Source organism: Xenia sp. Carnegie-2017, unplaced genomic scaffold (genome assembly GCF_021976095.1).
Source record: "Xenia sp. Carnegie-2017 unplaced genomic scaffold, XeniaSp_v1 HiC_scaffold_6, whole genome shotgun sequence".
In the NCBI taxonomy this organism is placed as follows: Eukaryota; Metazoa; Cnidaria; class Anthozoa; order Malacalcyonacea; family Xeniidae; genus Xenia; species Xenia sp. Carnegie-2017.
In genome coordinates this window covers 2,859,829-2,875,708 of record NW_025813526.1, presented here as the reverse complement: position 1 = coordinate 2,875,708, position 15,880 = coordinate 2,859,829, and the positions used below count along the sequence as shown (strand labels likewise).

At 30.2% G+C, this 15,880-nt stretch overlaps 3 long non-coding RNA genes and 4 other non-coding genes across 7 annotated transcripts; 6 read left to right on the top strand and 1 right to left on the bottom strand.

Annotated features, from left to right (window-relative positions):
- The first annotated feature begins 930 nt into the window (after positions 1-930).
- Trnah-gug lies at positions 931-1,002 on the top strand. Its single transcript has one exon. It is a non-coding gene; the product is annotated as a tRNA-His (tRNA).
- Positions 1,003-3,261: 2,259 nt separating this feature from the next.
- Positions 3,262-3,333, top strand: Trnah-gug. Its single transcript has one exon. It is a non-coding gene; the product is annotated as a tRNA-His (tRNA).
- A 2,267-nt stretch (positions 3,334-5,600) lies between these two features.
- Positions 5,601-5,672, top strand: Trnah-gug. The gene has a single exon. It is a non-coding gene; the product is annotated as a tRNA-His (tRNA).
- Positions 5,673-7,966: 2,294 nt separating this feature from the next.
- On the top strand, positions 7,967-8,325 carry LOC124458309. Its single transcript, XR_006953125.1, has 2 exons — positions 7,967-8,079; positions 8,145-8,325. It is a non-coding gene; the product is annotated as an uncharacterized LOC124458309 (long non-coding RNA).
- Positions 7,984-10,232, bottom strand: LOC124458310. Its single transcript, XR_006953126.1, has 7 exons — positions 10,008-10,232; positions 9,725-9,941; positions 9,467-9,635; positions 9,166-9,380; positions 8,357-8,613; positions 8,128-8,269; positions 7,984-8,047 (listed from the first exon to the last, which is right to left on the bottom strand). It is a non-coding gene; the product is annotated as an uncharacterized LOC124458310 (long non-coding RNA).
- Positions 8,987-9,437, top strand: LOC124458311. Its single transcript, XR_006953127.1, has 2 exons — positions 8,987-9,141; positions 9,218-9,437. It is a non-coding gene; the product is annotated as an uncharacterized LOC124458311 (long non-coding RNA).
- A 2,108-nt stretch (positions 10,233-12,340) lies between the features above and the next one.
- Positions 12,341-12,412, top strand: Trnah-gug. Its single transcript has one exon. It is a non-coding gene; the product is annotated as a tRNA-His (tRNA).
- Positions 12,413-15,880: the final 3,468 nt, after the last annotated feature.

Here is a 15,880-nt window from a genome sequence, read left to right as displayed (position 1 = left end):
ATGAAACTCTTATGCTGTGCCAACAGACATACTCTAGCTTTCCTAGAAACTATACAATCTTTCTAATTTATTTTTGTTAACAACACTTTTCTCAACTATTAATTCAATGCAGTAAATTTATGAAAGAAATATCCTAAAAGGATTTAAACCCTGCATAATACATTGTATACTTTAAAAAATTGCCAAGTATTACGAAAAATAAGTAATATTACACTTTGTATATTTAAGAAAACAACATTTTTGGTACCTACAAAGAATGTAGCAAATATGTATATCAATGCTTGTTTGATGCACACTGTAAGTTATGGTAGTAAAGAGGATCTATAACAACACTTAGAACACATAAGCCAATGTGCAAGTCTTGCACATAGTATATATGTTCAAACATACAGTACTTACAATAATTTTGCGGAAGTGTCAGTTTTTGAAATGACAATTTCTTTATTTTAGTATTAAAACCGTACAACATTATTATAAATATCTGGATAGTACACTCAAAAGGGTAATGGGATAAGTTTTCAACTTAGTTGCTTTTTACATAGAATTCATATTAAAGTGTCCAAATTAAGCATGAAATAATCACACCATATTATATTTAACCTATACTTTTTGTAAACCCATAGGGGATTGAAACTTCTCCCATCTGATTAAAAATATGATGGTTTATTTTCCATTTAGCTAATTACGCTTCCTTATAGAAACTACAATTTGCAAATTTATATTTGTTCATAAAACTTATCTTAGCATTCAATTAAATCTAGTGAAGTAAGAGAAGCATTTTTTAAAAATATCCTAACACAAAAAAATTCAATTCAATAAATTAAAACAGTTTACAATAATATAAAATTGTAATCATACTATTATTAAAATTACAAAATATTAAAAAAATAGCAAAGATGTTTGTAAACAGTTGTGTCATAAACAATGTAAGCTGTGGTAGTAAAGTGGTTAATACATTGCATTGTGGCTGCAAAAGCCCAGGTTCAAATCCTGGCCATAGCATTTTATATCTAGCTTTACTGTATTTGCTGTTACTTTATTACATGTTCAATTGTTATAATTAAATTTTTGTTAATGCATAACAAAACGCTATACAATTATTATAGGTTTCAAGCTAATATTTAAAAAAAATGCTTTAAATAAGAAAAAAAAAGATGCAACAAGATATATAAAACACAGATTATTACACATTTTCTTAATGTTTGAATAATTTAAACTTTCATTAAAATTATTGCGTTTTTTTTCCAGTAGAATTTGCATAAACTTAAGACACTTAAAATCACAGTTTTACAAGAAACGTCTTAAACGATTTTCAACGTATGACGGACATTTAATGTTACTGTTGTTTTGTATTAATTTCATCTATTCGTAATTTTTTTTTAAAAGTTCTTAATCAAGCAACTTTCATACTGTTAAGAAAGCATATATGTAAAATTAATTCTTTGTAAAAGTTTGCATTGTTATATTTAAACAATTAAATGAAAAAAGTAAATGAATAAAGTTTTATAGTATAATAATTGTGCTGTAAAACGAAATAAAACCAATTTCGAAAACGGACTTCTTGCTTTCAGAATTTGTTTTATTTTGTTTTATATCAATTTATCAGCTTGTCCTGGTTATTGGCCTAACATTAGAAAAGCGATAATATGAAGAAATTCAGATGTCCATTTTCGGAATTTGTTTTGTTTCCTTTTACTCAAAATTGTCTGCTTGTTCTGGTTATATTAATTCTGGGTATGACAACCATTATGCTAACTGGGGTATTAGAATGATTCTTGCATGCACACAAAAAGTACCTGGTTTAATTTCTATTTGAGCCTTACCAACAATAATAATCGCATTGTTCTCTGATGGTTAATCATCACTGTTTCAAGTAAAATTAAGTACAATTACTAAGTATTATTTGCAACACTTCTTAATATCTTGTTTCTGTATGTCAATTTTGGCAGAAGAAAAACATAAAACAGTACTAAAACAACGATATAACTTATATTAATAAACTATGAAGAAAGAAATAATTTGTAAACATTTTTCTAAGTTTACTTTTGACAAACTTTCTATTTATAAAGTGTAACACGTAGTTTTGTAATAGAGAAGACTAAAAAAGAATAATATATTGCTTATAATGTTGCACATATTAGTACAATAATGTGGCAACATTTAATATTGAATTTCATGAAAACAAAGATAGGACTTTTACAAATCTTATCTACGTATAAAAAACTTATTTCATCTAACAGCATCCAAAACCATCTTAAATTTAATAATAAAGTTTTATGTGTAAACTAAACTTTCTCAAGTTGTAGTGAGGATTTGAACCAAGGCCCTAAAAATGAAACTCTTATGCTGTGCCAACAGACATACTCTAGCTTTCCTAGAAACTATACAATCTTTCTAATTTATTTTTGTTAACAACACTTTTCTCAACTATTAATTCAATGCAGTAAATTTATGAAAGAAATATCCTAAAAGGATTTAAACCCTGCATAATACATTGTATACTTTAAAAAATTGCCAAGTATTACGAAAAATAAGTAATATTACACTTTGTATATTTAAGAAAACAACATTTTTGGTACCTACAAAGAATGTAGCAAATATGTATATCAATGCTTGTTTGATGCACACTGTAAGTTATGGTAGTAAAGAGGATCTATAACAACACTTAGAACACATAAGCCAATGTGCAAGTCTTGCACATAGTATATATGTTCAAACATACAGTACTTACAATAATTTTGCGGAAGTGTCAGTTTTTGAAATGACAATTTCTTTATTTTAGTATTAAAACCGTACAACATTATTATAAATATCTGGATAGTACACTCAAAAGGGTAATGGGATAAGTTTTCAACTTAGTTGCTTTTTACATAGAATTCATATTAAAGTGTCCAAATTAAGCATGAAATAATCACACCATATTATATTTAACCTATACTTTTGTAAACCCATAGGGGATTGAAACTTCTCCCATCTGATTAAAAATATGATGGTTTATTTTCCATTTAGCTAATTACGCTTCCTTATAGAAACTACAATTTGCAAATTTATATTTGTTCATAAAACTTATCTTAGCATTCAATTAAATCTAGTGAAGTAAGAGAAGCATTTTTTAAAAATATCCTAACACAAAAAAATTCAATTCAATAAATTAAAACAGTTTACAATAATATAAAATTGTAATCATACTATTATTAAAATTACAAAATATTAAAAAAATAGCAAAGATGTTTGTAAACAGTTGTGTCATAAACAATGTAAGCTGTGGTAGTAAAGTGGTTAATACATTGCATTGTGGCTGCAAAAGCCCAGGTTCAAATCCTGGCCATAGCATTTTATATCTAGCTTTACTGTATTTGCTGTTACTTTATTACATGTTCAATTGTTATAATTAAATTTTTGTTAATGCATAACAAAACGCTATACAATTATTATAGGTTTCAAGCTAATATTTAAAAAAAATGCTTTAAATAAGAAAAAAAAAGATGCAACAAGATATATAAAACACAGATTATTACACATTTTCTTAATGTTTGAATAATTTAAACTTTCATTAAAATTATTGCGTTTTTTTTCCAGTAGAATTTGCATAAACTTAAGACACTTAAAAATCACAGTTTTTACAAGAAACGTCTTAAACGATTTTCAACGTATGACGGACATTTAATGTTACTGTTGTTTTGTATTAATTTCATCTATTCGTAATTTTTTTTTAAAAGTTCTTAATCAAGCAACTTTCATACTGTTAAGAAAGCATATATGTAAAATTAATTCTTTGTAAAAGTTTGCATTGTTATATTTAAACAATTAAATGAAAAAAGTAAATGAATAAAGTTTTATAGTATAATAATTGTGCTGTAAAACGAAATAAAACCAATTTCGAAAACGGACTTCTTGCTTTCAGAATTTGTTTTATTTTGTTTTATATCAATTTATCAGCTTGTCCTGGTTATTGGCCTAACATTAGAAAAAGCGATAATATGAAGAAATTCAGATGTCCATTTTCGGAATTTGTTTTGTTTCCTTTTACTCAAAATTGTCTGCTTGTTCTGGTTATATTAATTCTGGGTATGACAACCATTATGCTAACTGGGGTATTAGAATGATTCTTGCATGCACACAAAAAGTACCTGGTTTAATTTCTATTTGAGCCTTACCAACAATAATAATCGCATTGTTCTCTGATGGTTAATCATCACTGTTTCAAGTAAAAATTAAGTACAATTACTAAGTATTATTTGCAACACTTCTTAATATCTTGTTTCTGTATGTCAATTTTGGCAGAATAAAAAACATAAAAACAGTACTAAAACAACGATATAACTTATATTAATAAACTATGAAGAAAGAAATAATTTGTAAAGTTTTTTCTAAGTTTGCTTTTTGACAAACTTTCTATTTATAAAGTGTAACACGTAGTTTTGTAATAGAGAAGACTAAAAAAGAATAATATATTGCTTATAATGTTGCACATATTAGTACAATAATGTGGCAACATTTAATATTGAATTTCATGAAAACAAAGATAGGACTTTTACAATTCTTATCTACGTATAAAAAACTTATTTCATCTAACAGCATCCAAAACCATCTTAAATTTAATAATAAAGTTTTATGTGTAAACTGAACTTTCTCAAGTTGTAGTGAGGATTTGAACGAAGGCCCTAAAAATGAGAGTCTTATGCTGTGCCAACAGACATACTCTAGCTTTCCTAGAAACTATACAATCTTTCTAATTTATTTTTGTTAACAACACTTTTCTCAACTATTAATTCAATGCAGTAAATTTATGAAAGAAATATCCTAAAAGGATTTAAACCCTGCATAATACATTGTATACTTTAAAAAATTGCCAAGTATTACGAAAAATAAGTAATATTACACTTTGTATATTTAAGAAAACAACATTTTTGGTACCTACAAAGAATGTAGCAAATATGTATATCAATGCTTGTTTGATGCACACTGTAAGTTATGGTAGTAAAGAGGATCTATAACAACACTTAGAACATATAAGCCAATGTGCAAGTCTTGCACATAGTATATATGTTCAAACATACAGTACTTACAATAATTTTGCATAAGTGAGAGTTTTTTAAATGACAATTTCTTTATTTTAGTATTAAAACCGTACAACATTATTATAAATATCTGGATAGTACACTCAAAAGGGTAATGGGATAAGTTTTCAACTTAGTTGCTTTTTACATAGAATTCATATTAAAGTGTCCAAATTAAGCATGAAATAAATCACACCATATTATATTTAACCTATACTTTTTGTAAACCCATAGGGGATTGAAACTTCTCCCATCTGATTAAAAATATGATGGTTTATTTTCCATTTAGCAAATTACGCTTCCTTATAGAAACTACAATTTTGCAAATTTATTTTTGTTCATAAAACTTATCTTGAAATTCAAATAAATCTAGTGAAGTAAGAGATGCATTTTTTAAAATATCCTAAAACAAAAAAATTCAATTCAATAAATTAAAACAGTTTACAATGATATAAAACTGTAATCATAATATTATTAAAATTACAAAATATTAAAAAATAGCAAAGATGTTTGTAAACAGTTGTGTCTTATACAATGTAAGCTGTGGTAGTAAAATGGTTAATACATTGCATTGTGGCTGCAAAAGCCCAGGTTCAAATCCTGGCCATAGCATTTTACATCTAACTTTACTGTATTTGCTTTTACTTTATTACATGTTCAATTGTTGTAATTAAACTTTTGTTTATGCATAACAAAGGCTATTTAATTATTATAGCTTTCAAGCTAATATTTAAAAAAAAAATGCTTTAAATAAAAAAAAAGATCTAACAAGATATATAAAACACAGTTTATTACACATTTTCTTAATGTTTCAATAGTTTGAACTTTCATTAAAATTACCGCGTTTTTTTCCCGTAGAACTTGCATAAACTTAAGACACTTAAAAATCACAGTTTTTCAAGAAACGTCCTAAACGATTTGAAACGTATGACGGACATTTAATGTTACTGTTGTTTTGTATTAATTTCATCAATTTGTAATTTTTTTTTAAAAGTTCTTAATCAAGCAACTTTGATACTGTTAAAGGAGACATGCAACATAAAATTCGGATTGTTATTTTTGTACTTTACATGAAGGTGTAACTCCAACTAATAGTTCACCAAAGTTTGAGACTCAAAGGATAAATATTTTTGAAGATATGGAGGTTTAAATTTGATGCTTTACTGATAACGTATTGAAAATGCCCGACGAGCTAGCGACAGCTACCGATGTCGTTGTGACGTAATAGTTGACATTCGCTAAACGCGGTCAATTGCGCGCTTTGTTTAAAATATATTGGTAACTTCTTAACAACACGACAATTTAGCATTGAAAATATGGTTTATTGTGCCGCATTTAATTGTAAAAACGTTTCTTCTAAGAACTACGAAACGCAGCAAATGGTTTCTTTTTTTTGTTTCCGAAAACAAGCGCATGCGATTGAAAAAATTTGGATTGAAAAAATCCGGAGCAAAAATTGGAAGCCAACAAAGAGATCAAAATTGTTCTCGCAACATTTCGAGAGTTCGTGCATCTTGCAAAATTTTGAAGCGATGCAATCAGTAGGATGGACAGCAGGACGGCTTCGCCTTAAGAAGGATGCTGTACCTACGTTTTTTGAATACTCTGTGGAACCCACAAGTGTAGCATCTAAAAGGAAGCAGCCAACAAATGTTAGAACTGCATTTGAGAAGAGACGAAGGCAAGAGGTGAATATTATAGTTATAGTTAGCAATATTTGTTTACATTTATCAAAAACTAAGCTATATAGCATTACCAAATTGAAGACAATTTTATAATTTTAGATTATTGACGACGTTCTTGCAGAACATGACGACTTTCTTGTAGACGACGACCACGATGTGTCGACATCGGCTCGAAATGTTTGTGCGTTTTACCTCAAAGGAAGTTTGTCTAAGATGAATGATGTCAAAATATATGTAGACAGCGAAACACAAACATATGCAGTGGTCACTAATTCAGACTAATGTCGTTTGATCTTTTCTTTGTTATTTTAACTCATAAAAAATTCCTTAACGTATCTTAGAAGCGCAATGTGAAATGCCAAGCAGCCATAACAATCCGTCCGCAAAAACACGTAAGGTCAAGAACCACTCAAACAAAAGTGCCAAATATGATAAGTAGAGGTATAGACTTTCCATTCCGGCCGTTTTGATTTTTGTGAAAAATCCAGCAATACGATATTTTTATGCTAAGGTACGGAGGTTGAGTTCGTTTCAACAAAAAATCACAGCACACAGACGACGTCATGTAAATTGAACATTTTGAGGATAACGCTGTATGGTCTGATACAGAAAGCACGTCGACGATGAACAATAGCAACAATGGATCAGACTCTCAATGTTCAAATGAGTTAAGAGAAATGAAGAATCCGACAATGACAATGCGACGTTAGTACCAACTATCCAGTCACCTGACTATTCTTTACATTGCTTTTCTCTGTTATGTTTCTCAGAACGTTACGTTTATCTCTCTCTGATTCTGATGGTAATTTTTATGTTATAGTGAAGACGTTCAAAATGAGAGAAAATACATAGTGTTTGATAGTTGCCTGAGACAGTAAGTGAGTCAATGCCCATGTTGTGGTGAAAGCTGTTCCATTGTGACCAAAACGACTGGTAGTATGGTTAACGTACTAACAAAATGTCATTGTGGTTATGTTCGAGACTGGAATAGCCAACCTCTGCATGGGCGAATGCCTTTGGGCAACTTGGTCTTTGCTGCCAGCATCTTGTTTAGTGGTAGTAGCCCCAGCAACGTTCTTAAATTCCTTCGTCACTCAGGCATACAATTTCTGTCAGAGCGCACATATAGCTATATTCGAACAGCGTATTTGATACCCAGTGTTTCAAATGTTTGGCATATGAACCGAAAGCATCTTCTAGAATCAATCAGAGAAAGGAACATTAACCTTGGAGGAGATGGAAGATGTGATTCGCCTGGATATTGTGCCAAGTATGGGTCATATAGCTGCATGGATTTGGAATCTAACAACATTTTAGACACACAACTTGTTCAGGTAACAATTCTTCAACAACTGTACATAAAACATGGTTAGAATAGTCACATAATTATGTTACATAGTCCAATGAAGTGACGAACTCTGGAGCAATGGAACTTGAGGGATTAAAGAGATGTCTGGCAAAGTTTGATGAAAGTGGGATGAAGGTGAAGTCAATGAACACAGACAGACATGCTCAAATCAAATCCTACATGTCAAAACAAAGACCAAAAATCGAGCACTACTTTGATGTATGGCATGTAGCAAAAGGTATAGATTGTCATAAAATACCAACCTTTTACACATTTCATCAATAATCAAATTCCAACAGGAATCAAAAAGAAAATTTTGGCAGCATCAAAAAAAGTGTTTGCAAATTATTGTCGGATTGGGCCCAATCAATTTCCAACCATGTATACTGGTGTGCTGCTTCCAGCAATGGTGATGAAGAACTTGTCAAGGCAAAGTGGTTGTCAGTTTTCAGTCATATATGTGACATCCATTAGGGACATAGTGATGTATTCCCAAAATGTGAACATGATATGTTAGAGCCTAGAATGTGGATAAAAAAAGGTATTGTAGGCAAATAAATTTCAAAGTAACATCAACATTCGTTTTCTTTTTGTTAACTAACTTCTGATCTTAGGTTTAAAAGCTTATGTTGAGCTGTCTTCGATTGTTGAGTCCAAGTATCTCATGAGAGATATTGGAAAACTCAGTTATCAGAAGCAGACTTCATCCATCGAAGGTTTCCACCGAGTAGTGATTCTTTTTGCACCAAAACATACCCATTTTTTCTACAGATCAATGGAAGCAAGGTAATATAATTATGACTAGTGTATGATTACTTAAAAAAGTCATCATTGCAAAAGCAATAATTTGCAATAGTTGTAAACATAAACTTAACATTCATTTGTACATTGTTTATTGCTGCTCTTCATTTCAATGAGAATGGAAATAAACCTCAGAAAACGAAGAATGGTGGGCAAACAGAAGAGGCATTGATTTGGAGAGTGGCTTATTCAAAGTCAAAAGAAAGACAAGGGGTCATCAAACCAGTGAAAGTTGACAGCACTTATGGTTAGCACAGAAAAATAAACTTACCTTTTCTCAAAGTGCAATGCAAAGCCAACATAAATAATGATTTGCTTTTCAGGATATGTTAAGGACTTGATGAAAGAAGTTTTGTACTGCAGACGCATTAATCCATCACTGTCCAAAGCTCTTGATGTCGCTGGAGTGAAAGAAATACCTGTCCCATTGACTCACCACAAATTAAAAATCAGCAAAGCTGAAGCCATTAAGCAACATAAATCTCGCTTTAATAAATAAAAAGAAATAACGTCCCACATGAAATAAACATAATTACAAATGAACAGACTTTGTCATACGCCATAAGCCCTACCATTCAGTAGTGTTGAGCATATTCAAATCCTTTGTATTCTCCAGAAGGCGAAGGAAATGCTTTCCGGATTTTGTCCACAGCACAAGAAGGTATGGGTAGTCGGTACTTTTTTCCCAACCTGCCATGCACCCAAGCCGTCCACTGTCGGTACGCCGTGTAGCGTAATGCTCTGAACGATACAAAATTTTGTCTAAGATACTTATCGACATTATACACTTGTCGACATACACGTAATTACACTTCTAAGGTAATATTTACTCGTTTTCTTTACTCTCAGGCATAGGTCCAATGTCATGTGTGTACGCCGACCATAGCTGTTTTTAAGACAGCTTCGTTTGTACATACTGTGGCAAACTCTTCCTCTTGTGTGATGCAAATATGATCGCCATGTATCAGAGGATCAGTGCTGTTTACCTCTTGGCAACATATACTTTCCCGTCCTGTACTCATGACCACACAAAAGCCACACTCGCACCTAAAAGATAAAAACATTCTTTCTACTTTGGGAAAAACAATGAAGCATCAATAAAATGCAACTAACCATTCAACATTTCCAATTCTGTGAATGTATTCATCTTCGCTTTCCGATGACGAAGAATTGTCATTACTATGACCACCTTGCGCGTTGGCCAAAGGCTCAAACATGTGAGGTTGTACCTCATTGTTATTGCCGACAATATCATAATCGGCTTCTTCAGAAGAAGAATCCATTAATTTTTGTTAAATAGAAAACAGTAATAGCAAACTACCGAAAGCCGTGCAAGAATTGCGTGCAAGTCGTAGAACGATATAAGAACGATGCTTGTTTATGTCAACTAATACGTCACTATTTCCCAGTTCCCAGACTTAAACAATCTCACGGCGTTTTAACAATGGTCATCGAATATCGTGTTTTTACCGATTATAACCCTAAATATCTTTTTAAATATTTCGCGGACGACTTTGAAACTTGGTACGTCTTATTTTCACGCTATAGGCATTACAATAAAATAAAGTTGTCTTCTAGCTTGCATGTGCCTTTAAGAAATCATATATGTAAAATTAATTTTTGTAAAAGTTTGCATTGTTATATTTAAACAATTAAATGAAAAAATAAATGAATAAAGTTTTATAGTATAATAATAGTGCTGTAAAACAAATTAATACCAATTTGGAAAACGGACATCTTGCATTCGGAATTTGTTTTATTTTGTTTTACTTCAATTTATCAGCTTGTCCTGGTTATTGGCCTAACATCAGAAAAAGCGATGATATGAAGAAATGCAGATGTCTATTTTCGGAATTTGTTTTATTTTGTTTTACTTAAAATTGTCTGCTTGTTCTGGTTATATTAATTCTGGGTATGACAACCATTATGCTAACTGGGGTATTGGGATGCTTTTTGCTGTGGACACAAAAGGTACCTGGTTTAATTTCTATTTTAGCCTTACCAACACTATTAATCACACTGTTCTCTGATGGTTAATCACCACTTTTTCATGTAAAAACTAAGTACATTTATTAAGTATTATTTGCAACACTTCTTAATATCTTCTTTCTTCATGTCAATTTTGGAAGAACAAAAAACATAGAAACAGTACTAAAACAACGATATAACTTTTTTAACAAACTATGAAGAAAGAAATCATTTGTAAAGTTTTTTCTAAGTTTACTTTTTGACAAATTTTCTATTTATAAAGTGTAACACGTAGTTTTGTAATATTACTTTAGAGAATCCTAAAAAACAACAATATATTGCTTATAATGTTGTACATATTAGTACAATAATGTGGCAACATTTAATATTGAATTTCATGAAAACAAAGATAGGACTTTTACAATTCTTATCTACGTATAAAAAAACTTGTTTCATCTAACAGCATCCAAAACTATCTTAAATTTAATAATAAATTTTTATGTGTAAACTAAACTTTCTCAAGTTGTAGTGATGATTTGAACCAAGGCCCTAAAAATGAAACTCTTATGCTGTACCAACAGACATACTCTGGCTTTCGTAGAAACTATACAATCTTTCTAATTTATTTTTGTTAACAACACTTTTCTCAACTATTAATTCAATGCAGTACATTTATGAAAGAATTATCCTAAAAGGATTTAAACCCTGCATAATACATTGTATACTTTATAAAATTGCCAAGTATTACGAAAAAGAAGTAATATTACACTTTGTGTATTTAAGAAAACAACATTTTTGGTACCTACAAATAATGTAATAAATATGTATATCAATGCTTGTTTAATGCAAACTGTAAGTTATGGTAGTAAGTAGGATCTTTAACAGCACTTAGAACATATAAGCCAATGTGCAAGTCTTGAACATAGTATATATGTTCAAACATACAGTACTTACAATAATTTTGAGGAAGTGAGAGTTTTCTAAGTGACAATTTCTTTATTTTAGTATTAAAACCGTGCAACATTATTATAAAAATCTGGACAGTACATTCAGAAGTGAAAGTTTTCAACTTAGTTGCTTTTTACATAGAAATCATATTAAAGTGTCCAAATTAAGCATGAAATAAATCACACCATATTATATTTAACCTATACTTTTTGTAAACCCATAGGGGATTGAAACTTCTCCCATCTGATTAAAAATCTGATGGTTTATTTTCCACTTAGCTAATTACGCTTCCTTATAGAAACTACAATTTTGCAAATTTTTATTTGCTCATAAAACTTATCTTAGCATTCAACTAAGTCTAGTAAAATAAAAGAAGCATTTTTTAAATATATCCCAACACAAAAAAATTCAATTCAATAAATTAAAACAGTTTACAATAATATATAACTGTAATCATACTATTATTAAAATTACAAACTATTGATAAATAGCAAAGATATTTGTAAACAGTTGTGTCATATAGAATGTAAGCTGTGGTAGTAAAGTGGTTAATACATTGCATTGTGGCTGCAAAAGCCCAGGTTCAAATCCTGGCCATAGCATTTTACATCTAACTTTACTGTATTTGCTGTTACTTCATTACATGTTCAATTGTTGTAATTAAACTTCTGTTTATGTATAACAAAAGGCTATACAATTAATATAGGTTTCAGGCTAATACTTTAAAAAAAATGCTTTAAGTAAATTAAAAAAAGATGCAACATGTTATATAAAACACAGTTTATTACACATTTTCTTAATGTTTGAATAATTTAAACTTTCATTAAAATTACCACGTTTTTACCGGCAGAACTTGCATAAATTTAAGAGACTTAAAAATCAAAGGTTTTACAAGAAACTTCCTAAACGATTTTAAACATATGACTGACATGTAATGTTACTGTTGTTTTGTATTAATTTCATCAATTTGTAATTTTTTTTTAAAATATCTTAATCAAGCCACTTTCATACTGTTAAGAAAGCATATATGTAAAATTAATGCTTTGTCAAAGTTTGTATTGTTATATTTAAACAATTAAATGAAAAAATAAATGAATAAAGTTTTATAGTATAATAATAGTGGTGTATAACAAAATAAAACCAATTTCGAAAACGGGCATCTTGCTTTCGGATTTGTTTTATTTTGTTTTACTTCAATTTATCAGCTTGTCCTGGTTATTGGCCTAACATCAGAAAAAGCGATAATATGAAGAAATCCAGATGTCCATTTTCGGAATTTGTTTTATTTTGTTTTACTTAAAATTGTGTGCTTGATCTGGTTATATTAGCTCAGGGTATGACAACCATTATGCTAACTGGGGTATTGAAATGGTTCTTGCTGTGGACACAAAAGGTACCTGGTTTAATTTATATTTGAGCCTTACCAACACTATTAATCGCACTGGTCTCTGATAGTTAATCACCACTTTTTCAAGTAAAAATTAAGTACATTTATTAAATACTATTTGCAACACTCCTTCATATCTTCTTTCTTTATGTCAATTTTGGCAGAAGAAAAAACATAAAACAGTACTAAAACATCGATATAACTTTTTTAACAAACTATGAAGAAAGAAATCCTTTGTAAAGTTTTTTCTAAGTTTATTTTTTGACAAATTTTCTATTTATGAAGTCAATATAAACATTACTTTATTGACAAACTTTTTCAACATATAAATCGAAGAATGCACTATAGAAATATAATCATAAAGAAAGATGCTGGGAAAATAACTATTTCTAAAAAAACTGGAGAAATATGAATATAAACAAGCGTATTTGAATGAAAATGATGGGGAAAACAATTTTATTACTATCTCTTGTATGAAAGACGTATTAAGTATATACAAATAGTTATATAATCATAATTTGACATTTTTTTCAAAAATAATATTCCATTTAGTTGTTTAAATTAATTTTTTCGATGAGTTGTTTTAATTGATCAAGTATTTTTTTCTTTTTCAAATAGTTCAGTTAAAAAATTTACTCCATCTTCATTATTACATATGATATTTCCTTTTATAAGTGAATAAAACTGTCTACTAACACAATTTTCTTCGTTGTTAAAATATAGCATATTGCAGGAGTATTCAGGATTTGTACTGATTTCTTTGTTGTGTTCTTCAAGTTTTTGTTTTTTCTGGGGTCGTCCTCTTTTTTTATACTTTCAGTAACATCCATCAATTTCCCTTTTTTTACTATACAATCATATAATTTTCAGGAGGACTTGTAAATACTTGTTTAGGATGAGCAAATACTTGACGTTGAACCGATTGTTCAGGTCAATTAAATTCATTGGTTTCTAATTCTCTTATAATAGTACTGTAACATCTCTTCCTATTGTATATTGAATACAAAACACATCACTCAAAGATCAATCAACTTTATTATGTGTCTTTAGCTCTGTGTCAGCCTGTACTTATATACAACACACGGAAGTAGCATTATAATATTACTAATTATAAATGATAATCCTTACATCCCTCTTCAGGGGCGGATCTAGGCCATGGCGAAAGTGGCTTGAGCCACGGTCAGAATTCTGCCACTTAAGTTTTTCCAGGGTTTACTTTTTCATGATTAAAAATTTTGCTCAAATACAGCAGAATTTGATCAAAAGAAAAAATTGAATGAATTTTGTAATTTTTTGTCAAAAATTTGTGTTAACAGAACAAAAACTTCAAATGAAACGTCTTGTTAAAATAGTATTATCATCCAGTTAAACTCTGAACTGTAAAATCACCGAAAGCGTCTCGAGTCTTGCCGAATACGCCATGAATATGCTCGGAATATGTTCGTAAATTCGAGCCTGCAATCTCAGAATGAAAAGCCACGGTCAGCGTTCAAAAAATTTCGCAATAGTTGCTAAATATAGTAACCTTCAGCCACGGTGCAGCGTTGCAAGCCAATCACAGGGAACGTTTTGGTCATGTGCGCCACGGTGAGCCACGGTGAATGTATTTTGATTGCGCAATAAATGCAAGTCATATGCAATAGCTCGATTCTTGTCGACTTGAAAAAACGCTACTTCTAGTTCTACTCAGCGATTAGGATCAATGGAGACTTCTAAAAAGATCGATGTTCTTGAAAAGCTCGTCCAAACCTTTCAGCAAGAGCACGCTTGCGAAATTATTTCTGGTGAATTGTCTAACTTGAGACAACACTGTGGTAAAATAATCAACGAGGAAAGACTTCGTCGTATAAATTCTACTGGCGATATTATGCTACGAACTTGTTCATTTTCAAAACTGCTGTTCTCTGAAAGCCAAATTGAAAGATCAGGACCCAATGTCCCTGTTAGGTAAGAATTTACATGTATTGGGGTATTATTTATATTTTTATTTACGTTTGACATCTTGGCCTGAAATATATGATCAATCCGTTAATTTTCAGTTATTCATACTTAGTGTATCATGTAAAATATATGTCTAAAGCTGTCATCATTTTGCATACTCAGTCTGTCTAATGTACGGCCTGAATAATTTTAATTGTTACTGTCTGTTAAAAAAAATGTTTTACTTCAATATTCGTCAAAGCTAGTCCTTTTTTAAATTTAACCCAATCAATAATGTGTTATCCTTGTATTCCTGGCATTTTATGTTATCCCCTGGTTAAAGAAACTAACATATCATTTTGAATAACTGTTACTTTCTTTCGCGATTTATATAGAATATTGATGTAGATGGAATAAATAAGTCGTCTGAATCCTGTTCGACATGCCTAGACTAGTTCCAAATCTTAGACTACCTGCCTGTGACTTTGACTCTATCATGATGTTACCAAATTAACACAAAGAGAAAATAACTTTCTCGATTTCAATATTATTAGTCTATCTTTAACAGTATTGGTTACCCTTATTTATTCTAATGTCAGAGTCAGTCTAGCAGACCTGTTTCCAGGTATAACTTGGTATAACAAAGCAGCCATTGATACTTAAATATTAATTTTTCTTTTAGTACTTTAGCCAATGGGAATTGTCTGTTCAATGCATGTTCTATTACATTAGTTGGGAATGAGACTATCTCTATTTACTTGAG